Source organism: Prunus avium, chromosome 3 (assembly GCF_965620075.1).
Source record: "Prunus avium chromosome 3, drPruAviu1.hap1.1, whole genome shotgun sequence".
NCBI classification, from domain to species: Eukaryota; Viridiplantae; Streptophyta; class Magnoliopsida; order Rosales; family Rosaceae; genus Prunus; species Prunus avium.
In genome coordinates, this window is record NC_142286.1 from 11138498 (window position 1) to 11165135 (window position 26638).

Genomic DNA, 26638 nt, shown 5'->3' on the forward strand with positions numbered 1-26638 from the left:
CACCACATGGCCTACTTGAATGCCAGCTGAAATTCCCTCATAGAATGGCTTTAAACGTTGTCCATTTACTTTGAAAGTTGAGCCATCTTTAGGGTTTTGAATTTCCACAGCTCCATATGGAGAAACATTGACCACGGTGAATGGCCCAAGCCACCTAGACTTCAATTTTCCTGGAAAGAGACGCAAACGTGAGTTAAACAAAAGAACTGACATACCTTTGGAGAACTCTTTCCGTTGAATGTTTCTGTCATGGTAACTCTTGGTTCGTTCTTTGTAAAGTTTTGCATTCTCATAAGACTCATGTCTAATTTCTTCCAATTCATTGAGCTGAAACTTTCTAACATGGCCAGCCTTGTCCAGATCAAAATTCAACTTCTTGATGGCCCAAAAAGCATTGTGTTCAAGCTCCATTGGCAGGTGGCATGCTTTCCCAAACACAAGACGATAAGGGCTCATTCCGATGGGAGTCTTATATGCAGTCCTATAAGCCCATAATGCATCATTGAGCTTGGCAGCCCAATCTTTTCTTGTATTGTTCACCACCTTCTCCAGGATGTGCTTAATTTCTCTATTTCTTATTTCCACTTAACTAGAAGTTTGAGGATGATATGGTGTAGAGACTCGATGGGTGATGTTGTACTTTTTCATGAGTGCTTCGAATGGCTTGTTACAGAAGTGGCTGCCTCCATCACTAATGACAGCCCTTGGAGTACCAAACCTTGTGAAAATATTATCCTTCAAGAACTTCAGCACCACCTTATGATCATTGGTTTTGGTGGCTATGGCTTCCACCCATTTAGACACATAATCAACAACAACAAGTATGTAAGTATAACCAAAGGAAGATGGGAATGGTCCCATGAAATCAATACCCCACACATCGAAGAGCTCCACAACAAGTATGTTATTCAATGTCATTTCGTTCCTGCGACTTATGTTCCCCATCATTTGGCACCTATCACACTTAACACAAAAATTAAACGCATCTTTGAATAGAGTGGGCCAAAAGAAACCAGATTGCAGAATTTTAAGTGCTGTTTTCTTAGCTTCAAAGTGACCTCCACAAGCCAATTCGTGGCTATGCCTAAGTATGCTTTCTTGCTCTTCTTCTGGAACACATCTTCTGATGAGTTGATCCGGGCAATGCTTGAATAAGAAAGGTTCATCCCAGACATAATGTTTCACCATGGAAAAGAACTTCTTCTTGTCCTGAGAAGTTAGATCATTTCTAAGAACACCACAAGCAAGATAATTAACAAAATCAGCATACCATGACTCTTTGACTTGGGCAGCATATAGTTGTTCATCAGGGAAAGTCTCATTCAAGGGTAGCATAGCTGCTCCTTTTTCTTCAACCACAATTCTGCTCAAATGATCAGCTACCACATTCTCACATCCCTTCTTATCTCGAATCTCCAAATCGAATTCTTGCAGCAAGAGAATCCATCTAATCAAGCGCGGTTTGGCATCCTTCTTAGTGAGCAAGTATCTAAGAGCTGCATGGTCAGAATAAACAATTACTTTAGAACCAACAAGGTAAGAACGGAATTTTTCTAAAGCAAAAACCACAGCAAGCAACTCCTTCTCTGTTGTGGAGTAGTTGATTTGAGCATCATTCAAGGTTCGGCTAGCATAATGAATCACATGGGGCAGCTTGTTCTTCTTTTGACCTAAAACTGCACCAATAGCAAAGTCAGAGGCATCACACATTATTTCAAATGGTAAAGACCAATCCGGAGCTATGATAATAGGGGCTGAAGTTAGCTCCCTCTTCAAGGTAGTAAAAGCTTCCATGCAAGCTTCATTAAACTCAAAAACAGCATCCTTAGCAAGGAGATTACACAATGGCCTTGTAATGCTTGAGAAATTTTTTTATGAACCTTCTATAGAATCCAGCATGACCTAGAAAGCTTCTAACTCCTTTAACAGAGGTAGGGGGTGGAAGATTTGAGATGAGATCGATCTTGGCTTTATCCACTTCGATTCCCTTGCTTGAAATCACATGGCCTAGCACAATGCCTTGTCTCACCATGAAGTGACACTTCTCCCAATTCAAAATCAGATTTGTTTCCTGGCATCTTTTAAGCACTAGAGACAAGTGGTGAAGACAATTATCAAAAGAGGAACCAAAAACTGAAAAATCATCCATAAATACCTCAATGAATCGTTCCACCATATCTGAAAAGATTGACATCATGCATCTTTGGAAAGTTGCTGGGGCATTGCACAAACCGAATGGCATCCTTCTATAAGCAAACGTACCAAATGGGCATGTGAATGTGGTTTTCTCTTGGTCTTCCGGAGCAATGGGAATTTGATTATAACCTGAAAAACCATCAAGAAAACAATAGTAAGCATGGCCAGATAAACGTTCAAGCATTTGATCAATAAAAAGGTAAGGGGAAATGATCTTTTCTAGTGGATGTGTTCAACTTCCTGTAATCAATGCAAACTCTCCAACCAGTGACAGTTCGTGTAGGAACTAGCTCATTCTTCTCATTCTTCACAACGGTGATTCCGGACTTCTTTGGAACAACTTGCACAGGGCTCACCCACTTAGAATCTGAAAGTGGGTAGATGATTCCTACATCGAGTAGCTTTAAAACTTCAGCTCTAACCACCTCTTTCATGTTGGGATTTAGCCTCCTTTGGGCATCACGAGATGGTTTGCTGTCTTCTTCCATTAAAATCCGGTGCATGCACATGCTTGGACTAATTCCTTTGATGTCTGCTATGGTTCACCCAATGGCTGTTTTGTGCTCTTTTAGAACTTTAATTAAGCTCTCTTCTTCAAGTGAGGAGAGACCTGTTAAGCTCATAATTTCATACATATACATGCCCAAATTTACTTACTTCTTTTGCTTAGTTTCCTAGATTTCTATGTTATTTGCCTCTCTTTGTGTGTTTTGTAGGCAAAAAGAGCAAGAGAGCATAATTCATGCAATTCAAGCATGTTAAGGCCTAATTTGGATGAATCGATGAAGAGCTTAAAGACAAACTCATTTTGGCTACAGCCCCCTGCCAGTCCAGTTTCGTAAGTCATATTGCAAGCTTTGTTTCAGCAACCTACATAGCTCGGATGAGGAAACATTCTTCATGAAAGTTGTTCCAATGGGTGTATACTATAACATATCCAAAATTCAGCCCCATTGGATAAATATGGAGTCTGTTACCTAGCAAACACAGAACCATGCTCAGGATGGATTTTGTCAGCGAGCAAAAACGAGTTAGCAATTTGTTTTGGCCTTAACTTCTTCATCCGAGCTTGGATTGGCCCAATACTTGTGTGGTTGGATCAGACACATTCTGAACTTCAATTTGGAGTGCTTAAAGTCGTCATTTGCTTAAGAGAAGCCCAATTTGTAAGCCCTTGAAGTTGCTGGTCATGCTGACCTCAGGATGAGCTATTGTTTCTGGTTGGAAGCTTGGTCATGGTGACATGAAGATGAGCTAGGGCTGCTGGTGGGATTTATTGGTGAAGTGCATCAACCAATTATGATTTTCTAATACAAGTGCATCAACCAATTCAAATTTTCTAATACAAGTGCATCAACCAATTCAAGATTTTATAATACAAGTGTTGTATGCATTAGCCATATTGAATTCAGATTTTCACTTCCCCTAGGCCTATAAATAGGGATGTTCTCTAAGCTTGTAAACACACCCCAAGGGGGGGAGCTCTCAAACACTTCTCTAGAGCTCCCTTCCCTTCTCTTCCTCAAATTCTCTTAGTTTCATTTTCTAGTTTTCAATTGTAGTAATGAAATATTTGTGCTGAAATTCTCCTTAAGTTTTTCTTAGTTCCACTTTACTTTTCATTATGTAAATTCTTTTCTTTAGTTTCAAGTTTGATTAGTTTCCAAGTTTCAATTATGGTTTTTGTTCTTATTCATTATGCTTATAAGTTAATATGCTAGTTTGAATGATTGATCACCATTTAGGCTTGCATGTTAGCTATCTTGGTTTGAATTAAGAGTAGACACCATGCTTTAATTCGAATTGAACTATGAATAGGAAGAGTATGTATGGACATTCGACAACAGGGATTACATACATGTTTGGTTGTTTAAATTGTTCTTCTATGCTTAATGGGTTCCTAATGCTTAATTTTAGGTTAGACAACAAATGATCAAATTAGGGAATTAGGAACACAAGGTTATGACCAAACACCATGGTTTAATCATACTTTAGCTAGAATCAATCCATTAATCTAATTGAACTTGGGAACTTATCTGCTTGAGTTAGTTATTTCTTTCTTCCTTGTTTTATTTATTTCCTTTCTTTTTCAATTCTGTTTTGTGTAGGAAAAATGAATTGGATCATTCAATCACCAATCCTCGTGGGATCGACCTCGCACTTACATATGCTATACTACCGAACGGCTCGTGCACTTGCGAGTATCACAAGTTGAGGATGCAACTGAATCCATTTTGGTGCAGCTGTATCCACACAACAAGACCTGCAGCAATTATAACAGGGAGAGTTTCGTTAGCACCCAAATATGTATATTTAAGATTATTGGGAAGAGGTTTAAGTTCTAGCTTTGGTGGGAAGACAATGGATGGCTCCAATTTCGTGGATGATGGTCCAAGAGGCTCGATTGGTGGCCTAAAGGATGGTGGGTATGGCGGAAACACTTCTAAGGCAGCCACCACTTCTGGGAACTCCGGTTCACAAAGATCTTCCTCTTCTTGTGTTAAGACAGCTTCTAGAGCATCATTAGACTTTCTCTGCAAAATTTTGGAAGAAACCTCATGATCCACAACACCAATTGAAAAGCAAGAATCAAGAGAGATAGAAGGTTGAGATAGAGCATTAAGCATTTTAAATTCAACAGTTTCACCCAAAACAGTCATGGAGAGGGTGCTATCTTTCACTTTGATGATTGTGTCTGCAGTGGCCATGAATGGCCTGCCTAGGAGAATGGGATCAACACGATCTCCATTTGGATTGTCTTCCATGTCCATCACTTCAAAATCAGCAGGGAGAATTAGTGTATTAACTCGAACTAGAATATCTTCTACAATACCTTTTGGATATTTTATAGAATGATAAGCTAGTTCAAGTCGCATTGAAGTCTTCTTCATCCCTTCTAAGCCAAGCTCTTGATAAACTGAATATGGCAAAACATTGATGCTTGCTCCCAAGTCCAACATGGCTCTTCCAACCTTCTTGCCTCCAATGTTAATGGGAATGTCAAAGCTGCCAGGATCATCTAGTTTTGGTGGAAGCTTTTGATCGGTTCATAATTGTATATCATTTTGTACCCTTCTAGCTTATGATTTGGTTATGTTTTTGAGTTAAACTTATGCTTTTAATCCTTTTTGTGTTTATCTTTCAGTTCATTGAGCTTTAGGTAATAATGATGGCTTTGGATAGTAAATGATGCAATCCATGCATGTTAGGGCCTAATTTGGATGAATGGATGAAGAGCTTAAAGACAAACACAATTTTGGCTACAGTCCCCTGCCAGCCCAGTTTCGTAGGTCATATTGCAAGCTTTGTTTCAGCAACCTACATAGCTCGGATGAGGCCACATTCTTCATGAAAGTTGTTCCAATGGGTGTATACTATAACATATCCAAAATTCAGCCCCATTGGATAAATCTGGAGTCCGTTACCTAGCAAACACAGAACCATGCTCAGGATGGATCTTATCAGCGCGGAAAATGAGTTAGCAATATGTTTCGGCCTTAACTTCTTCCTCCGACCTTGGATTGGCCCAAATAACATATGGCTGGAAAGAAGACATTCTGAACTTCAATTTCGAGTGCTTAAAGTCCTAATTTGATTAAGAGAAGCCCAAGTTTTAAGCCCTTGAAGTTGCTGGTCATGCTGACCTCAGCATGTGCTGGTTGGATGCTTGGTCATGGTGAGCTAGGTATGAGCTATCATTTCTGGTTGGAAGCTTGGTCATGGTGACATGAAGATGAGCTAGGGCTGCTGGTGGGATCTATTGGTGAAGTGCATCAACCAATTCAAGAATTTCTAATACAAGTGCATCAACCAATTCAAATTTTCTAATACAAGTGCATCAACCATTTCAAATTTTATAAAACAAGTGTTGTATGCATTAGCCATATTGAATTCAGATTTTTCACTTCCTTAGGCCTATAAATAGGGAGGTTCTCTAAGCTTGTAAACACACCCCAAGGGGGGGAGCTCTCAAACACTTCTCTAGAGCTCCCTTCCCTTCTCTCCCTCAAATTCTCTTAGTTTTGCTTTCTAGTTCTCAATTCTAGCTTTCTTTAATGTTTTCTTAGTTGTAATTTATTTTTCTTGTAATGTACATTCTTTCTTAAGTATTCAAGTTTAATTAGTTTCCAAGTTTCAATTATGGTTTTTGTTCTTATTCATTATGCTTATAAGTTAATATGCTAGTTTGAATGATTGATCACCATTTAGGCTTGCATGTTAGCTATCTTGGTTTGAATTAAGAGTATACACCATGCTTTAATTCGAATTGAACTATGAATAGGAAGAGTATGTATGGACATTCGACAACAGGGATTAGATACATGCTTGGTTGTTTAAAATGTTCTTCTATGCTTAATGGGTTCCTAATGCTTAATTTTAGGTTAGACAACAAATGATCAAATTAGGGAATTAGGAACACAAGGTTATGACCACACACCATGGCTTAATCATACTTTAGCTAGAATCAATCCATTAATCTAAATTGAACTTGGGAACTTATTTGCTTGAGTTACTTATTTCTTTCTTCCTTGTTTTATGTTCTTTGTTTTTGTTTCTATTTTGTGTAGGGAAACTAAATTGGATCATTCAATCACCAATCCCTGTGGAATCGACCTCGCACTTACATATGCTATACTACCAACGGTTCGTGCACTTGCGAGTATCACAAGTTGAGGATGCAGCTTAATCCATTTTGGTGGAGCTAAATCTACACAATAGCTTTCTTTGCAACACAGCACTTACATTCTGGTCGAGCTTTACTCCTTCATTTGGAGCGAAATTGAGCTTGTGAGTTTTCAAGTCCTTGATGAATTTTCCATATGCAGGAATCTGTTCAATAAGATCAAGCAAAGGAAAATTGATATTAACTTTACTCAAAATATCATAAATCTCTTTAAAAGCCTTATCTTGCTTTGCTTTCTTAAGACGGCCTGGAAATGGAATCTGTGGAACATATGGAGCGGGTGGCACGTATCTATCTTCTTGAAAATGTGGTGGCACAAATTTGTCATCCCTTTTTTGCAATTGGAATTGATCGGATTTTTGAGAATCTGATTTGGCCTTAGGAGCAGATTGAGAAGTTTTGAGTTGTTCTTCTTCCGTAGCCATGGTCTCCTCCTCTTCATCTTCTACAATCACAACATCATTTGAAAGATTAGAATCAACTTTATTATCAATGATCTTACCTGATCTGAGCACATGAATGGCCTTGGCTTCTGGGTTCTTTGGATTGATCATAGTTTGGCTTGGCCATTTCCCAGACTCTCTTTGAGATATTTCAGCAGCTATTTGGCCTATTTGAACTTCCAATTTGGCAATGGCAGCTTGTGTAGTTTGCTGGAAATTGGATTGGTTGATTGCTGTTGCGTAGATTTAGCTCCACCAAAATGGATTAAGCTGCATCCTCAACTTGTGATACTCGCAAGTGCACGAACCGTTGGTAGTATAGCATATGTAAGTGCGAGGTCGATTCCACAGGGATTGGTGATTGAATGATCCAATTTAGTTTCCCTACACAAAATAGAAACAAAAACAAAGAACATAAAACAAGGAAGAAAGAAATAAGTAACTCAAGCAAATAAGTTCCCAAGTTCAATTTAGATTAATGGATTGATTCTAGCTAAAGTATGATTAAGCCATGGTGTGTGGTCATAACCTTGTGTTCCTAATTCCCTAATTTGATCATTTGTTGTCTAACCTAAAATTAAGCATTAGGAACCCATTAAGCATAGAAGAACATTTTAAACAACCAAGTATGTATCTAATCCCTGTTGTCGAATGTCCATACATACTCTTCCTATTCATAGTTCAATTCGAATTAAAGCATGGTGTATACTCTTAATTCAAACCAAGATAGCTAACATGCAAGCCTAAATGGTGATCAATCATTCAAACTAGCATATTAACTTATAAGCATAATGAATAAGAACAAAAACCATAATTGAAACTTGGAAACTAATTCAACTTGAAAACTTTAAGAAAAGAATTTACATTACAAAGAAAAATAAACTACAACTAAGAAGCAAAAGGAAAGCTAGAATTGAGAACTAGAAAGCAAAATTAAGAGAATTTGAGGGAGAGAAGGGAAGGGAGCTCTAGAGAAGTGTTTGAGAGCTCCCCCCCTTGGGGTGTGTTTACAAGCTTAGAGAACCTCCCTATTTATAGGCCTAAGGAAGTGAAAAATCTGAATTCAATATGGCTAATGCATACAACACTTGTTTTATAAAATTTGAAATGGTTGATGCACTTGTATTAGAAAATTTGAATTGGTTGATGCACTTGTATTAGAAATTCTTGAATTGGTTGATGCACTTCACCAATAGATCCCACCAGCAGCCCTAGCTCATCTTCATGTCACCATGACCAAGCTTCCAACCAGAAATGATAGCTCATACCTAGCTCACCATGACCAAGCATCCAACCAGCACATGCTGAGGTCAGCATGACCAGCAACTTCAAGGGCTTACAACTTGGGCTTCTCTTAATCAAATTAGGACTTTAAGCACTCGAAATTGAATTTCAGAATGTCTTCTTTCCAGCCATATGTTATTTGGGCCAATCCAAGGTCGGAGGAAGAAGTTAAGGCCGAAACAAATTGCTAACTCATTTTCCGCGCTGATAAGATCCATCCTGAGCATGGTTCTGTGTTTGCTAGGTAACGGACTCCAGATTTATCCAATGGGGCTGAATTTTGGATATGTTATAGTAAACACCAATTGGAACAACTTTCATGAAGAATGTGGCCTCATTCGAGCTATGTAGGTTGCTGAAACAAAGCTTGCAATATGACCTACGGAACTGGACTGGCAGGGGGCTGTAGCCATAATGAATTTGTCTTTAAGCTCTTCATCAATTCATCCAAATTAGGCCTTAACATGCTTGAATTGCATGAATTATGTTCTCCAAAGCCATCATTGTTACCTAAAGCTCAATTAACTGAAAGATAAACACAAAAAGGATTAAAAGCACAAGTTTAACTCAAAAACATAACCAAATCATAAGCTAGAAGGGTAAGAAATAATATACAATTATGAACCGATCAATTGCCATATGCTTAACTATATCCTTCAATGATGATGTTTGTTGTGGCTTTTGGAATGAAGGGGGATTGGCTTGATTCTGAGTATTCCTCTATGAAAAGTTTGGATGATTCCTTCAACCTGGATTATAACTTTGAGAGTATGGATCATTTCTTGGACCTTGGTTGTAGGAATTTACCACCTTAGCTTGCTCTTGCACAAATTCTGGATATCCAGCCCCAAGTGGACAAGCTATGGTAGCATGGTCATGAGTTTCGCAGATGCTACACACTTCCTTCGGAGGGTTTCTTGAGTTCAATGCAAGATGAGCATCTAGCTTTTGTTCCAGTTTTGAAATCTGCACACTAGAAGCATCATTAGAACCACTAACAACATGTTTACCTCTTGTGTCCGTATGTTGGGTCTCCATTGCTATCTCCTCAAAGAGTTCGTACGTTTCTTCTGGAGTTTTGGTTTTAAAAGAACCACCTGCAAAATTGGTGACTATATTATGACTAGAAGGGGTTAGTCCTTTATAAAACATACGCATTTGAAGCTTTAATGGAATCCCATGATGAGGACATTGGTTGAGCAGCCCATTGAATCTCTCCCATGCTTCACAAAACGACTCGTCATCTTGCTGTGCAAATAACAAGATCTTATCCCTAAGCATGTCAGTCTTTTGTGTGGAGAAGTATTTCTCCAAGAACTTCTTTTGAATGGCAGCCCATGTAGTGAGTGATCCCGGCTTCAAAGAATTCAACCAATATTTTGCCTTATCCTTCAAAGTGTATGGAAACACTCTCATTCGAAGTTGATCTTCTGTCACACCTGTCAAGGGAAAAGAACTCACAACATTAAAAATATCCTTTATTTGGGTTAATGGATCTTCATTAGGTAAACCATAAAAGGAAGGCAGCATATTAAGATGAGAAGATTTAAGCTCATAATTTCGAGCTACAGTGGGCAGCAAAATGCTTGAAGGAGATGCTGGAATTGTTGGGATATCAAGTTCTCCCATGAACTCAATGGCAGCCATCTCTTCTTCTTCTTCTTGGTCTGAACTTGCTTCCGAATTTGAAAGTGAAAAACCATGAAGTTCAGTGTGGAGAGCAAGACTTGAAAATGTGGCCAGAGCTTGCTCTTTTGCAGTTGACAACTCTCTTTCTAGACGACTCTGAATTTCAGAGGTCACTCGTCTGGGTTGCAATGATGGTCCTGCGTTCAAAGATCTAGAACGTTGGACCGAAGACCTCACTTGTTCAAGTAATGGCCTTTTAGACATAAACTACCTGAAACAGAAAATTAGATTAATTAGAAACACTAAAAAGAATAGGGTAACCTTGGGCACATAACCATGGAAGAACTTTCGTTCAGTCCCCGGCAATGGCGCCAAAATTTGTTGTTAATATTATGTTAACTCACAATTGTACGGGGCAATTAGTAGTATAGCAAGACAAGTACGAGGTCGTACCCACGAAGACTGAGAAGTTCAAATTAGTTATGTACGTAGATTACTGAATTCAAGAAGTTAGGAAGTTAAGTCTAAAACAGAAATTAAAGTGAGAGTGATTGTGATTGGGAAAGGAAGTGAGCAAACTGAAATTGCAAATGAAAGAAAATAAACAAGTGTAACAAAGAGTGATTTTTGAAGGGCTGGAAAACGGATTTGGAGACTAGGGCATTCGATTCACCATAACAATTCAATTCTGGGTTATAAGGAGTCAAGTGACAAGTCTAATTTATATTCAAAGATTGATTCTAGCTAAAGTATGATTAGGCCATGGTGTTTGGTCCTAACCTTGTGTTCCTAATTCCCTAATTTGATCATTTGTTGTCTAACCTAAAATTAAGCATTAGGAACCCATTAAGCATAGAAGAACAATTTAAACAACCAAGCATGTATCTAATCCCTGTTGTCGAATGTCCATACATACTCTTCCTATTCATAGTTCAATTCGAATTAAAGCATGGTGTCTACTCTTAATTCAAACCAAGATAGTTAACAAACAAGTTCTAATGGTGATCAATCATTCAAACAAGCATGTTAACTTATAAGCATAATGAATAAGAACATGAATCATGAATCAAACTTGAAACTCCAAACTTATAAACCCAGAATATTCATGTTAGGTTACATCGAAACCCTAGTTATGGATTTAGCTACTCATAATGGAAAAGAAACTAAAACAGAAATGGGAAAACATAATGAATGCCATAAGAGTAGAAAAACCCTTTTATGAAGATCTTGTGGTGTAAAGTGCTTCTTCAAGAGCTTCTCCACGTCTAGAAGAATGTATGAAGGATATGGAGGTGATTTGGGATGAGTTTGAGTGAGTGGTGATGGTTGAGAGAGAGGAAATTCGTAGGAAATGGAAGGGAGGCTTTCTGGAGCTGTTTTGGTGATTTGGGGCAGTTTAGAGTATTGGGTTGATTTCTGGAGTGTATGGGGTTGATGGGATGATGGAAGTGTGGAGGATGGCTGAAGTGAATTTTGTAGCTTGAAGACTTCTCTATTTATAGGGCTAAGAGGGAGGAACATCATGATGAATTCCAACACCAGCATTCCTCTTTTAATACAACCCATAACTCTCACTTCAACTTGTCTATGTTAGTGTGGTTGGAATCAATTCCATCCCATACTTTTTTTGCTGCACCTCAAGCTTTCTTCACATGGGTTTTCAAAGGTGCTCAATTTGTGGCTGCCTTTTGCTCATTATGTTGGGTCCAAAGTCAGTTACAGCTGGGATGAGGCACATGGCTTAAAGGAGGTGACAAAGCTCAAAAGCTGGCAGTTGCAATCCTGAGCATGGTGTGCATTTTGATGGGCTCACGGATTGGGCTTGGCTTCATCAATTGATACGTTATAGCAGTCCATCTTGCAGTTCAGAATCTCCTCTTTCCAACCACATATTATTTGGGCCAATACAAGTTGGGAGGAAGAAGTTAAGGCCGAAACAAATTGCTAACTCAGTCTGCTCGTTTTTGCATCATTTTGCATCTTTTCCTATCCAAAGCCACCATTGCTACCTAAGGCCCAATGAACTGAATGATAAACAGAAAAGGGATTAAAAGCACAAGTTTAACTCAATAACATAACCAAATCATAAGCTAGAAGGGTACAAAATGATATACAATTATGAACTGATCATTCACCGCCGGGGTTTTTGGGACACCACCGTCACATCCGACCACCGTTTTGGGTGGCACCGGTACCAAAAGAACCAGCACGACGTCGCCTACCCATCCCGACCCTTCTCAGCCGCCACCGCTGCCTGTGCTCACCGGAATATCGAGAAAAGTCTCCGGTTTTAACCAAAACTTCACGGAGCTCGTTCGGGTGATTCCTACAACCAAATCTTGCGATCTTGGTTTGTTTTTCTAACCTCTCGACGTGTTTTAGCTGCTGGTTGTGTTAGTTTTAAGAAATTTCTGCGTTATAGTAGTTAATTAAGCGATTGAAAAATCTGCCAGTTTCGACCTCTGTTTTCAGCCACTTCCGTCGACTTTTTGGGGTATGTCCAAGAACAAAAGTGACTCCAAATTAGGTGTATTACCTAGGGTAGGAGTCTTGGCCCGAAATTCTATGATTTTCCGGCGATGCGATATCGCTTTGGACACCCACGCGCTGCCAGCGCGTGTGGCGGCGCGTGGGCACTGTATCATAGGGGAATTTTGTCCCAATGCGATCCCCTGGTTGTCATGAGCGCGTAGGAATTTGCGGATCTCAATTCGGATAACGTTTGAACCCCGAACGGATTTTACATATTGTGTAATTTCCGGGTTCGATATGTTAGAACCGTTGGATCGCTTCCAATTTAATATGTATTGATCTAGGTATTCCTAGGATCGAATAGGAATTTGCGGATTGGGAATCGGAGCTGCGGATGTTCCGATTTAATAAGTTAAAGTTTGCGTTTTTCGATAACCGTCCGATCATGCGATTGCGAGCGATCCGACCGTCCGATCTGGACCAAACTTGTAGGATGGGTATCCTAGACCTGGTGGAACCTATAGGAACTTTCAGTTCGTAAAACGGAGATCGTGGGCTCCGCGGGCCCGGTTGGCCAAATTTGGGAGGTTAGACCCTTGGTTAACCGTAAGTCTTCCGAGGTAGTTTCACTCTTCGAGGAGTATTAGAACGACCCTTTAGGATGAGTTTCGACCGTCTTTTTTTTTATGTTGATTTTGAGGGTCATTGAGTTTATTTTTATGGTTTTGTGATGGAAATCTTATACTTTTGAATTTAATGGTTTATTTAAATTCCGTTTATATTTAATAGTTGAATTCTTTATTTTTTGTAAAGTATTTGTGATATATGTGGGTTTGACATATTCGAGTGTCTTGAGTTTATATATAATAATTGAGAAAGTGCTATCTTTGTTGAGTTGTGTGGGGTACTTAGAATGTTAATTTGAGTGTTATTAGCACTATCTTAGGTATCTCCCCGATTATGGGTTTTATGTTTGAGAATTTATTTTGCCCAGGCCCGTCGGAGTTTGTCCAGGCCCTTCGGAGATTTATTTTGCCCAGGCCCGTCGGAGTTTGTCCAGGGCCTTCGGATGTCTTCTTAATACGATGCCTTGGGAAAAATTGGTTTAAGGAAGGGAATATTACTTTATAATATTTATATAAGGATTACGAACTCCACCATCATACGTACCTCCCCCCTTGGATGATGATACTTGGAAACAGTGGATATGGACACTGGGATACATGGATATGGTTTGGATATGACGGAACCCGGGGCATACCTTAACGGGGTGTCGCTGTAGACCCTTAATTGGGTAGTCTGCGCGCGTAGGGCTGTTTTCAGGCGTACGGGTCTTGATTCTTCGTCTGTACGTGCTGGCTGAGAGTTAGTCCCCCAGTTGGATGGCTCGTCCCTAGCCACATAGTCCGTTTGAGGGCTGATACTTGTGAGCTAGTCAACAATCCCCTGTTGGACTGTTTTCCCCAGTACATGATGTGCAACATCACATGTACCTTCCCTTGGATACTGATACATGGAAATTGTGGATATGGTATGGATATGACGGAACCCGGGGCATCCTTGACGGGATGTTGTTGTAGACCCTTGATTAGGTAGTCTGCGCGCGTAGGGCTGTTTTCAGGCGTACGGGTCTTGATTCTTCGTCCGTACGTGCTGACTGAGAGTTAGTCCCCCAGTTGGACGGCTCGTCCCTAGCCACATGGGCGTTTGAGGCCGGATACTTGTGAGCTAGTCAACAATCCCCGGTTGGATTGTTTCCCCTGGTACATGATGATGGTGAGAGGTGGGTGTTATTATAATACATATATGTATATGTGGTTTTGATTCTGGTTTGAGATTTGTGAGTTTGTACATGTATGAATGTTTAAGCCCTGGATTGGGAAGTGTTGTTCGGCAACATACGCCTTGGATAGGGTATGGTTGCGTGGAAAGAATTGATATAAAGGGAAGAAATTGATAATGTGTTCCATGTACATACGCCTTGGATAGGGTATGGTTGCAGGGTTGATTTGATATAAATGAAGAGTTTGAGAATGTGTTCATTGTGTTTTGTTGGAATTTGGATGGTGATAAATCTGAAATGTATTGTTGGTTCTGCTTTAAATAATGGTATATTATCGGAGTTGTGGCCATTGATGATGAGAACTACGTGTGGCTTGATCCCTTGTCCAAGGGTACGTAGGCAGCCTGGGGTCTCACCAGGTGCAGCCGCGGAATATTATTACATTTAAAAGGTTTGATCGATTCTGAATGTGTTATCGGATTTTTGATGTGGTTAATGGATTTGAATTCGGTCTAATGATTTTTGGGAGTAATCGTATAATTGTTTGAGATCATGAATGGTATGGTTTATGTATTATCCGACTTAAGAACCTTGCTGGTTTGGTTTTGAATTATCTGAAGGCCGGAGGCCTATTATGTGATTGCATGTTGTTAACTTGTGCATGCTGCCAGTTGGTGTTTTAAAATGTGTTTTATGTAGGTTGGAATTTTTGGGGAATGTTCAATTTACAGGGGAGACTCTGCCAAAATTTCGGCAGAAAGTCTTGTGCTCTTTTCCCTTAATTTGGAAAAGAGGCTAAATTTTTTAGTAAGTGGGCCCAGCATTGGTGTGATGTTGAAAAATTTCCACAGGATTCATCTCGAGTTTCGAGGAAGAATTTGACAAATAAGTGTTGTACAACACTAAGTATTTCTACATTTTCCTTATTATTTCCAACAAAAAGAGTTTAAATCAAAAATCAAATCGGAGAAATCTGTGTTTGGTCAACTAACAAGAGAACAATCGAATAAGTTATACCACTTGATAGAAAATGGTTTAGGAAGGTTGAGGTGCATACGTCGAGACACTTTGTGGTCTGAGTGACCAGAACCCTTGCCACTCAATTAACAAACGGATTTCGTACTTATTTTTGCTGATGATTGGGTGTAGAAATAGTTTAGAAGTTGGGATTGAATTTGCACACAATCCCACACAAGAAATGCTTTTGTTGTCTGTTCTTGTTTTTCACTACCCCAAAAAAAAAAAAAAAGGCAGTAGTTACTATGTTTTGCGTGACTATTGCCCTTATTAGTTACGATTTTTAGTGACAAAAGCCAACAGTCACTATGCAATTACAAATAGAGTGTTAGTTACATATGCCTCTGTGACTTTTGCTCTTTTTTACGAATGAGAGAGTTTGGTGACACAAATTATTGACTTTCTATAGCTGCAATTAAGAGTTGAACATCATGTCAAATCACAATATTTTTATTTTGTTATTTGATTTGACTGACATATATTAATTATCGTATTTATATTTGTATTTGTATTTGTATAATAAGTGAGTGTATAGCTTGTGTATTATATTCCTATAAAAAAAAAAATTTCTAATTACCTTTCATTTTCCAAAAAATCATTTAAAATATTATATTAGCCAATTTTACAACATATTGTTCAAAGTCAACAGTATTTCCATTCCTGAATTCAAATTCAAGCTCTGTCTCTGTGTAAATACATATGGCAAGGCCTTGCAAAGTTAATTATAAGTCCTTAAATGCGAGTAAGTATTGAGCAATTCCATCCTTCATTCCCACAACTGAATCCTTAATAGATCCTGAAAGAGGAAGAAGAAGAAAATTAAAAATTAAAAAATTTAAAAAAATTTTAAAAAAAAAAAAGAGGGCGGAGGGAGGGAGAGAGAGAGAGAGAGAAGGGATAGACGCAAGAAAAAAAAAATTAAAGGAAACAGAGAGAGAAGAGAGAAGGAAAGGAAAGAAAAGGGAAGAAAAAAAAAATGTTGAGTGTGGGCCATGGCCATACTGGTCATATCATACGCTTGGAAGATGAAAACATACGTGGGACATTCTAGGGGAAGAGAGAAAAGAGACAGTTTAAATGTGTATTGGAAAGTAAAATACATTTATTAAATATTTAATTACTCGGGAAAATTGAAAAGTTACCTTTAGCTGTCAAGGATAATAAAGTGGTTTTATATTTAGGGTAATAATTTCTCCACTCCAATTTTATCCATTTATACTCTTTTTTTAGTTATAAAATGGAGTGTAAGTGGATAAAATTGGAGTAGGGAAATCACCAATCTATATTTATTATATTTAAATAATATGTAATCAATAAATTAAGCACAAATAATGGTGCACAAACACGGCCACAAAGACACCAAAAACAACCACCATTTTGCTCTCTCTCTCTCTCTCTCTCTCTCTCTCTCTCTCTCTCTCTCTCTCTCTCTCTCTCTCTCTCTCTCTCTCTCTGTCGCCTTTTGTCTCTTAATTTACCAAATTGTATTGTATAGGTCACTGATGAATAATGAGAATATATGGAAACGATACATGAATTCAAGCCTATAAATAAAAGCTCTGGAGTAGAAGAAAAACAAAAGGCAAGACTTGCTAGAGTCTTAGACGCGGGGGCGGCTTTGACTATGGAGGACAAGAGGGTACATGCAATGCAATGCAATGCATAACCAGGCATGCACCGACAAGAAAGTACGCCGGTCATTTCAAATTGTATGCTTTTTTGCATTTGTTGTTGGAGTCCAATATGTGTGGAACCAAGACCCAAAGTGGAATGTTCCAACCCTTCTACTTTTCTACGTGGAGTTGCATAGAAGTTGGACTATTCAATCATGTAGTAGGTAACCATCAATGCAATTCGAGAATAAATAACTTTGATGATTTGGTTGTGAATATAATTATAATTTATTCTTTTTATTGATTGGGAAGGGCATTTGAATTTGGGGCAGTTATTTATTTATTTTGGATACAAGCGATTAGAGGAGGGGAGATTCGAACACAGTTACACAGAACCTCATATGGATGCAGGGGAGATTCAAACACAGAACTAGTTGCTTGCAATTATTCCTGTAATTAAGTAATTATAATTACAAATTATTGGTTAATTTAAGAAATATCTTTGAAATTATAACGGTCTCTAACTTAGAATTTATATTATTGTTTTAAATAATTCTAGTCATTGCATGTTTTGTTGTCCAATGTATCCCAATCAGAAGAGAGCATCACTTCAATGAGTTCATTCATGAATGAGAGCAAGCACATGATATCTACAAAAGAGAATCATCCTTAGTATTCAATCAAAATGGAATAATGAGATCATTTAAAGTGAATTGAAGCAAATAAGCAGAGATGAGGAATAGAACACTTTAAACCCTCTCAAGAAAGCAACTAGGCTTGATATGGCTCACTAAGGTAGTCTCCACTATTCTCCTTCAAGAATTTGAGCATGGTGCTTTAGCCACCAGAATTCTAAGAGCAAAAGCTTTGTGAAGTGCAAAAATTCTGATATGAAAACCTCAATGGCAGCTCCATAGCATCGATTGTATGACATTCTAAAAAAAAAATTAGTGACAAGAGAAGAAAATTGAAAACACAAATGAATGAAATTTGAAAACCTTTAATACCCCCAGACCTGAATTGAACATTGTCCTCAATGTTAAAGCAAAGTAAAGATTATTGAGAACATGCAAAAGATAAGGGGAAAAGTTAAGAAGAAGGTTAAGAGAAACTCCCCCTTGATGCAATTAGGTCGACCGCTACCAAGCACCTCTCTTCTTGAACACATGGGTTGCCTCCCAAGAAGCGCCTTAGTTAATGTCTTGGCAAGACATTATGTAATCAGCTAAGTTGATGGTACAAAGGGAAGTTGATCCACCACATGGCCTGCTTGAATGCCAGCTGAAATTCCCTCATAGAATGGCTTTAAACGTTGTCCATTTACTTTGAAAGTTGAGCCATCTTTAGGGTTTTGAATTTCCACAGCTCCATAGGGAGAAACATTGACCACGGTGAATGGCCCAAGCCACCTAGACTTCAATTTTCCTGGAAAGAGACGCAAACGTGAGTTAAACAAAAGAACTGACATACCTTTGGAGAACTCTTTCCGTTGAATGTTTCTGTCATGGTAACTCTTGGTTCGTTCTTTGTAAAGTTTTGCATTCTCATAAGACTCATGTCTAATTTCTTCCAATTCATTGAGCTGAAACTTTCTAACATGGCCAGCCTTGTCCAGATCAAAATTCAACTTCTTGATGGCCCAAAAAGCATTGTGTTCAAGCTCCATTGGCAGGTGGCATGCTTTCCCAAACACAAGACGATAAGGGCTCATTCCGATGGGAGTCTTATATGCAGTCCTATAAGCCCATAATGCATCATTGAGCTTGGCAGCCCAATCTTTTCTTGTATTGTTCACCACCTTCTCCAAGATGTGCTTAATTTCTTTATTGCTTATTTCCACTTGACCAGAAGTTTGAGGATGATATGGTGTAGAGACTCGATGGGTGATGTTGTACTTTTTCATGAGTGCTTCGAATGGCTTGTTACAGAAGTGGCTGCCTCCATCACTAATGACAGCCCTTGGAGTACCAAACCTAGTGAAAATATTATCCTTCAAGAACTTCAGCACCACCTTATGATCATTGGTTTTGGTGGCTATGGCTTCCACCCATTTAGACACATAATCAACAGCAACAAGTATGTAAGTATAACCAAAGGAAGATGGGAATGGTCCCATGAAATCAATACCCCACACATCGAAGAGCTCCACAACAAGTATGTTATTCAATGGCATTTCGTTCCTGCGACTTATGTTCCCCATCATTTGGCACCTATCACACTTAACACAAAAATTAAACGCATCTTTGAATAGAGTGGGCCAAAAGAAACCAGATTGCAGACTTTTAAGTGTTGTTTTCTTAGCTCCAAAGTGACCTCCACAAGCCAATTCGTGGCTATGCCTAAGTATGCTTTCTTGCTCTTCTTCTGGAACACATCTTCTGATGAGTTGATCCGGGCAATGCTTGAATAAGAAAGGTTCATCCCAGACATAATGTTTCACCATGGAAAAGAACTTCTTCTTGTCCTGAGAAGTTAGATCATTTCTAAGAACACCACAAGCAAGATAATTAACAAAATCAGCATACCATGGCTCTTTGACTTGGGCAGCATATAGTTGTTCATCAGGGAAAGTCTCATTCAAGGGTAGCATAGCTGCTCCTTTTTCTTCAACCACAATTCTGCTCAAATGATCAGCTACCACATTCTCACATCCCTTCTTATCTCGAATCTCCAAATCGAATTCTTGCAGCAAGAGAATCCATCTAATCAAGCGTGGTTTGGCATCCTTCTTAGTGAGCAAGTATCTAAGAGCTGCATGGTCAGAATAAACAATTACTTTAGAACCAACAAGGTAAGAACGAAATTTTTCTAAAGCAAAAACCACAGCAAGCAACTCCTTCTCTGTTGTGGAGTAGTTGATTTGAGCATCATTCAAGGTTCGGCTAGCATAATGAATCACATGGGGTAGCTTGTTCTTCTTTTGACCTAAAACTGCACCAATAGCAAAGTCAGAGGCATCACACATTATTTCAAATGGTAAAGACCAATCCGGAGCTATGATAATAGGGGCTGAAGTTAGCTCCCTCTTCAAGGTAGTAAAAGCTTCCATGCAAGCTTCATTAAACTCAAAAACAGCATCCTTAGCAAGGAGATTACACAATGGCCTTGTAATGCTTGAGAAATTTTTGATGAACCTTCTATAGAATCCAGCATGACCTAGAAAGCTTCTAACTCCTTTAACAGAGGTAGGGGGTGGAAGATTTGAGATGAGATCGATCTTGGCTTTATCCACTTCGATTCCCTTGCTTGAAATCACATGGCCTAGCACAATGCCTTGTCTCACCATGAAGTGACACTTCTCCCAATTCAAAATCAGATTTGTTTCCTGGCATCTTTTAAGCACTAGAGACAAGTGGTGAAGAAAATTATCAAAAGAGGAACCAAAAACTGAAAAATCATCCATAAATACCTCAATGAATCGTTCCACCATATCTGAAAAGATTGACATCATGCATCTTTGGAAAGTTGCTGGGGCATTGCACAAACCGAATGGCATCCTTCTATAAGCAAACGTACCAAATGGGCATGTGAATGTGGTTTTCTCTTGGTCTTCCGGAGCAATGGGAATTTGATTATAACCTGAAAAACCATCAAGAAAACAATAGTAAGCATGGCCAGATAAACGTTCAAGCATTTGATCAATAAAAGGTAAGGGGAAATGATCTTTTCTAGTGGATGTGTTCAACTTCCTGTAATCAATGCAAACTCTCCAACCAGTGACAGTTCGTGTAGGAACTAGCTCATTCTTCTCATTCTTCACAACGGTGATTCCGGACTTCTTTGGAACAACTTGCACAGGGCTCACCCACTTAGAATCTGAAATTGGGTAGATGATTCCTACATCGAGTAGCTTTAAAACTTCAGCTCTAACCACCTCTTTCATGTTGGGATTTAGCCTCCTTTGGGCATCACGAGATGGTTTGCTGTCTTCTTCCATTAAAATCCGGTGCATGCACATGCTTGGACTAATTCCTTTGATGTCTGCTATGGTCCACCCAATGGCTGTTTTATGCTCTTTTAGAACTTTAATTAAGCTCTCTTCTTCATGTGAGGAGAGACCTGCAGCAATTATAACAGGGAGAGTTTCGTTAGCACCCAAATATGTATATTTAAGATTATTGGGAAGAGGTTTAAGTTCTAGCTTTGGTGGGAAGACAATGGATGGCTCCAATTTCGTGGATGATGGTCCAAGAGGCTCGATTGGTGGCCTAAAGGATGGTGGGTATGGCGGAAACACTTCTAAGGCAGCCACCACTTCTTGGAACTCCAGTTCACAAAGATCTTCCTCTTCTTGTGTTAAGACAGCTTCTAGAGCATCATTAGACTTTCTCTGCAAAATTTTGGAAGAAACCTCATGATCCACAACATCAATTGAAACGCAAGAATCAAGAGAGATAGAAGGTTGAGATAGAGCATTAAGCATTTTAAATTCAACAGTTTCACCCAAAATAGTTATGGAGAGGGTGCTATCTTTCACTTTGATGATTGTGTCTGCAGTGGCCATGAATGGCCTGCCTAGGAGAATGGGATCAACACGATCTCCATTTGGATTGTCTTCCATGTCCATCACTACAAAATCAGCAGGGAGAATTAGTGTATTAACTTGAACTAGAATATCTTCTACAATACCTTTTGGATATTTTATAGAATGATCAGCTAGTTCAAGTCGCATTGAAGTCTTCTTCATCCCTTCTAAGCCAAGCTCTTGATAAACTGAATATGGCAAAACATTGATGCTTGCTCCCAAGTCCAACATGGCTCTTCCAACCTTCTTGCCTCCAATGTTAATGGGAATGTCAAAGCTGCCAGGATCATCTAGTTTTGGTGGAAGCTTCCTTTGCAACACAGCACTTACATTCTGGTCGAGCTTTACTCCTTCATTTGGAGCGAAATTGAGCTTGTGAGTTTTCAAGTCCTTGATGAATTTTCCATATGCAGGAATCTGTTCAATAAGATCAAGCAAAGGCAAATTGATATTAACTTTACTCAAAATATCATAAATCTCTTTAAAAGCCTTATCTTGCTTTGCTTTCTTAAGACGGCCTGGAAATGGAATCTGTGGAACATATGGAGTGGGTGACACGTATCTATCTTCTTGAAGATGTGGTGGCACAAATTTGTCATCCCTTTTATGCAATTGGAATTGATCGGATTTCTGAGAATCTGATTTGGCCTTAGGAGCAGATTGAGAAGTTTTGAGTTGGTCTCCTTCCGTAGCCATGGTCTCCTCCTCTTCATCTTCTACAATCACAACATCATTTGAAAGATTAGAATCAACTTTATTATCAATGATCTTACCTGATCTGAGCACATGAATAGCCTTGGCTTCTGGGTTCTTTGGATTGATCATAGTTTGGCTTGGCCATTTCTCAGGCTCTCTTTGAGATATTTCAGCAGCTATTTGGCCTATTTGAACTTCCAATTTGGCAATGGCAGCTTGTGTAGTTTGCTGGAAATTGGATTGGTTGATTGCCATCTGCCTAACTATATCCTCCAATGATGATGTTTGTTGTGGCTTTTGGAATGAAGGGGGATTGGCTTGATTCTGAGTATTCCTCTATGAAAAGTTTGGATGATTCCTCCAACCTGGATTATAACTTTGAGAGTATGGATCATTTTTTGGACCTTGGTTGTTGGAATTTACCACCTTAGCTTGCTCTTGCACAAATTCTGGATATCCAGCCCCAAGTGGACAAGCTATGGTAGCATGGTCATGAGTTTCGCAGATGCTACTCACTTCCTTCGGAGGGTTTCTTGAGTTCAATGCAAGAAGAGCATCTAGCTTTTGTTCCAGTTTTGAAATCTGCACACTAGAAGCATCATTAGAACCACTAACAACATGTTTACCTCTTGTGTCCGTAAGTTGGGTCTCCATTGCTATCTCCTCAAAGAGTTCGTACGTTTCTTCTAGAGTTTTGGTTTTAAAAGAACCACCTGCAAAATTGGTGACTATATTATGACTAGAAGGGGTTAGTCCTTTATAAAACATACTCATTTGAAGCTTTAATGGAATCCCATGATGAGGACATTGGTTGAGCAGCCCATTGAATCTCTCCCATGCTTCACAAAACGACTCGTCATCTTGCTGTGCAAATAACAAGATCTTATCCCTAAGCATGTCGGTCTTTTGCGTGGAGAAGTATTTCTCCAAGAACTTCTTTTGAATGGCAGCCCATGTAGTGAGTGATCCCGGCTTCAAAGAATTCAACCAATATTTTGCCTTATCCTTCAAAGTGTATGGAAACACTCTCATTCGAAGTTGATCTTCTGTCACACCTGTCAAGGGAAAAGAACTCACAACATTAAAAATATCCTTTATATGGGTTAATGGATCTTCATTAGGTAAACCATAAAAGGAAGGCAGCATATTAAGATGAGAAGATTTAAGCTCATAATTTCGAGCTACAGTGGGCAGCAAAATGCTTGAAGGAGATGCTGGAATTGTTGGGATATCAAGTTCTCCCATGAACTCAATGGCAGCCATCTCTTCTTCTTCTTCTTGGTCTGAACTTGCTTCCGAATTTGAAAGTGAAGAACAAGGAAGTTCAGTGTGGAGAGCAAGACTTGAAAATGTGGCCAGAGCTTGCTCTTTTGCAGTTGACAACTCTCTTTCTAGACGACTCTGAATTTCAGAGGTCACTCGTCTGGGTTGCAATGATGGTCCTGCGTTCAAAGATCTAGAACGTTGGACCGAAGACCTCACTTGTTAAAGTAATGGCCTTTTAGACATAAACTACCTGAAACAGAAAATTAGATTAATTAGAAACACTAAAAAGAATAGGGTAACCTTGGGCACATAACCAGGGAAGAACTTTCGTTCAGTCCCCGGCAACGGCGCCAAAATTTGTTGTTAACATTATGTTAACTCGCAATTGTACGGGGCAATTAGTAGTATAGCAAGACAAGTACGAGGTCGTACCCACGAAGACTGAGAAGTTCAAATTAGTTATGTACGTAGATTACTGAATTCAAGAAGTTAGGAAGTTAAGTCTAAAACAGAAATTAAAGTGAGAGTGATTGTGATTGTGAAAGGAAGTGAGCAAACTGAAATTGCAAATGAAAGCAAATAAACAAGTGTAACAAAGAGTGATTTTTGAAGGGTTGGAAAACTGATTTGGAGACTAGGGCATTCGATTCACCATAACAATTCAATTCTGGGTTATAAGGAGTCAAGTGACAAGTCTAATTTAGATTCAAAGATTGATTCTAGCTAAAGTATGATTAGGCCATGGTGTTTGGTCCTAACCTTGTGTTCCTAATTCCCTAATTTGATCATTTGTTGTCTAACCTAAAATTAAGCATTAGGAACCCATTAAGCATAGAAGAACAATTTAAACAACCAAGCATGTATCTAATCCCTGTTGTCGAATGTCCATACATACTCTTCCTATTCATAGTTCAATTCGAATTAAAGCATGGTGTCTACTCTTAATTCAAACCAAGATAGTTAACAAACAAGTTCTAATGGTGATCAATCATTCAAACAAGCATGTTAATTTATAAGCATAATGAATAAGAACATGAATCATGAATCAAACTTGAAACTCCAAACTTATAAACCCAGAATATTCATGTTAGGTTACATCGAAACCCTAGTTATGGATTTAGCTACTCATAATGGAAAAGAAACTAAAACAGAAATGGGAAAACATAATGAATGCCATAAGAGTAGAAAAACCCTTTTCTGAAGATCTTGTGGTGTAAAGTGCTTCTTCAAGAGATTCTCCACTTCTAGAAGGATGTATGAAGGATATGGAGGTGATTTGGGATGAGTTTGAGTGAGAGGTGATTTGGCTTCATCAATTGATACGTTATAGTAGTCCATCTTGCAGTTCAGAATCTCCTCTTTCCAACCACATATTATTTGGGCCAATACAAGTTGGGAGGAAGAAGTTAAGGCCGAAACAAATTGCTAACTCAGTCTGCTCGTTTTTGCATCATTTTGCATCTTTTCCTATCCAAAGCCACCATTGCTACCTAAGGCCCAATGAACTGAATGATAAACAGAAAAGGGATTAAAAGCACAAGTTTAACTCAATAACATAACCAAATCATAAGCTAGAAGGGTACAAAATGATATACAATTATGAACTGATCATTCACCGTCGGGGTTTTTGGGACACCACCGCCACATCCGGCCACCGTTTTGGGTGGCACTAGTACCAAAAGAACCAGCGCGACGTCGCCTACCCATCCCGACCCTTCTCAGCCGCCACCGCTGCCTGTGCTCGCCGAAATATCGAGAAAAGTCGCCGGTTTTACCCAAAACTTCACGGAGCTCGTTCGGGTGATTCCTACAACCAAATCTTGCGATCTTGGTATGTTTTTCTAACCTCTCGACGTGTTTTAGCTGCTGGTTGTGTTAGTTTTAAGAAATTTCTGCGTTATAGTAGTTAATTAAGCGATTGAAAAATCTGCCGGTTTCGAGCTCCGTTTTCAGCCACTTCCGTCGACTTTTTGGGGTATGTCCAAGAACAAAAGTGACTCCAAATTAGGTGTATTACCTAGGGTAGGAGTCTTGGCCCGAAAATCTAAGATTTTACAGCGATGCGATATCGCTTTGGACACCCACGCGCTGCCAGCGCGTGTGGCGGCGCGTGGGCACTGTATCATAGGGGGATTTTGTCCCAATGCGATCCCCTGGTTGTCATGAGCGCGTAGGAATTTGCGGATCTCAATTCGGATAACGTTTGAACCCCGAACGGATTTTACATATTGTGTAATTTCCGGGTTCGATATGTTAGAACCGTTGGATCGCTTCCAATTTAATATGTATTGATCTAGGTATTCCTAGGATCGTATAGGAATTTGCGGATTGGGAATCGGAGCCGCGGATGTTCCGATTTAATAAGTTAAAGTTTGCGTTTTTCGATAACCGTCCGATCATGCGATTGCGAGCGATCCGACCGTCTGATCTGGACCAAACTTGTAGGATGGGTATCCTAGACCTGGTGGAACCTATAGGAACTTTCAGTTCGTAAAACGGAGATCGTGGGCCCTGCGGGCCCGGTTGGCCAAATTTGGGAGGTTGGACCCTTGGTTAACCGTAAGTCTTCCGAGGTAGTTTCACTCTTCGAGGAGTATTAGAACGACCCTTTAGGATGAGTTTCGACCGTCTTTTTTTTTATGTTGATTTTGAGGGTCATTGAGTTTATTTTTATGGTTTTGTGATGGAAATCTTATACTTTTGAATTTAATGGTTTATTTAAATTCCGTTTATATTTAATAGTTGAATTATTTATTTTTTGTAAAGTATTTGTGATATATGTGGGTTTGACATATTCGAGTGTCTTGAGTTTATATATAATAATTGAGAAAGTGCTATCTTTGTTGAGTTGTGTGGGGTACTTAGAATGTCAATTTTAGTGTTATTAGCACTATCTTAGGTACCTCCCCGGTTATGGGTTTTATGTTTGAGAATTTATTTTGCCCAGGCCCGTCGGAGTTTGTCCAGGCCCTTCGGAGATTTATTTTGCCCAGGCCCGTCGGAGTTTGTCCAGGGCCTTCGGATGTCTTC

General features: G+C 39.2%; 2 non-coding genes across 2 annotated transcripts; both read left to right on the forward strand.

Moving 5' to 3' along the window:
- The first annotated feature begins 9781 nt into the window (after positions 1-9781).
- Positions 9782-9888, forward strand: LOC148295618 (small nucleolar RNA R71). The gene has a single exon (XR_015834874.1). It is a non-coding gene; the product is annotated as a small nucleolar RNA R71 (small nucleolar RNA).
- A 13244-nt stretch (positions 9889-23132) lies between these two features.
- On the forward strand, positions 23133-23239 carry LOC148295619 (small nucleolar RNA R71). The gene has a single exon (XR_015834875.1). It is a non-coding gene; the product is annotated as a small nucleolar RNA R71 (small nucleolar RNA).
- Positions 23240-26638: the final 3399 nt, after the last annotated feature.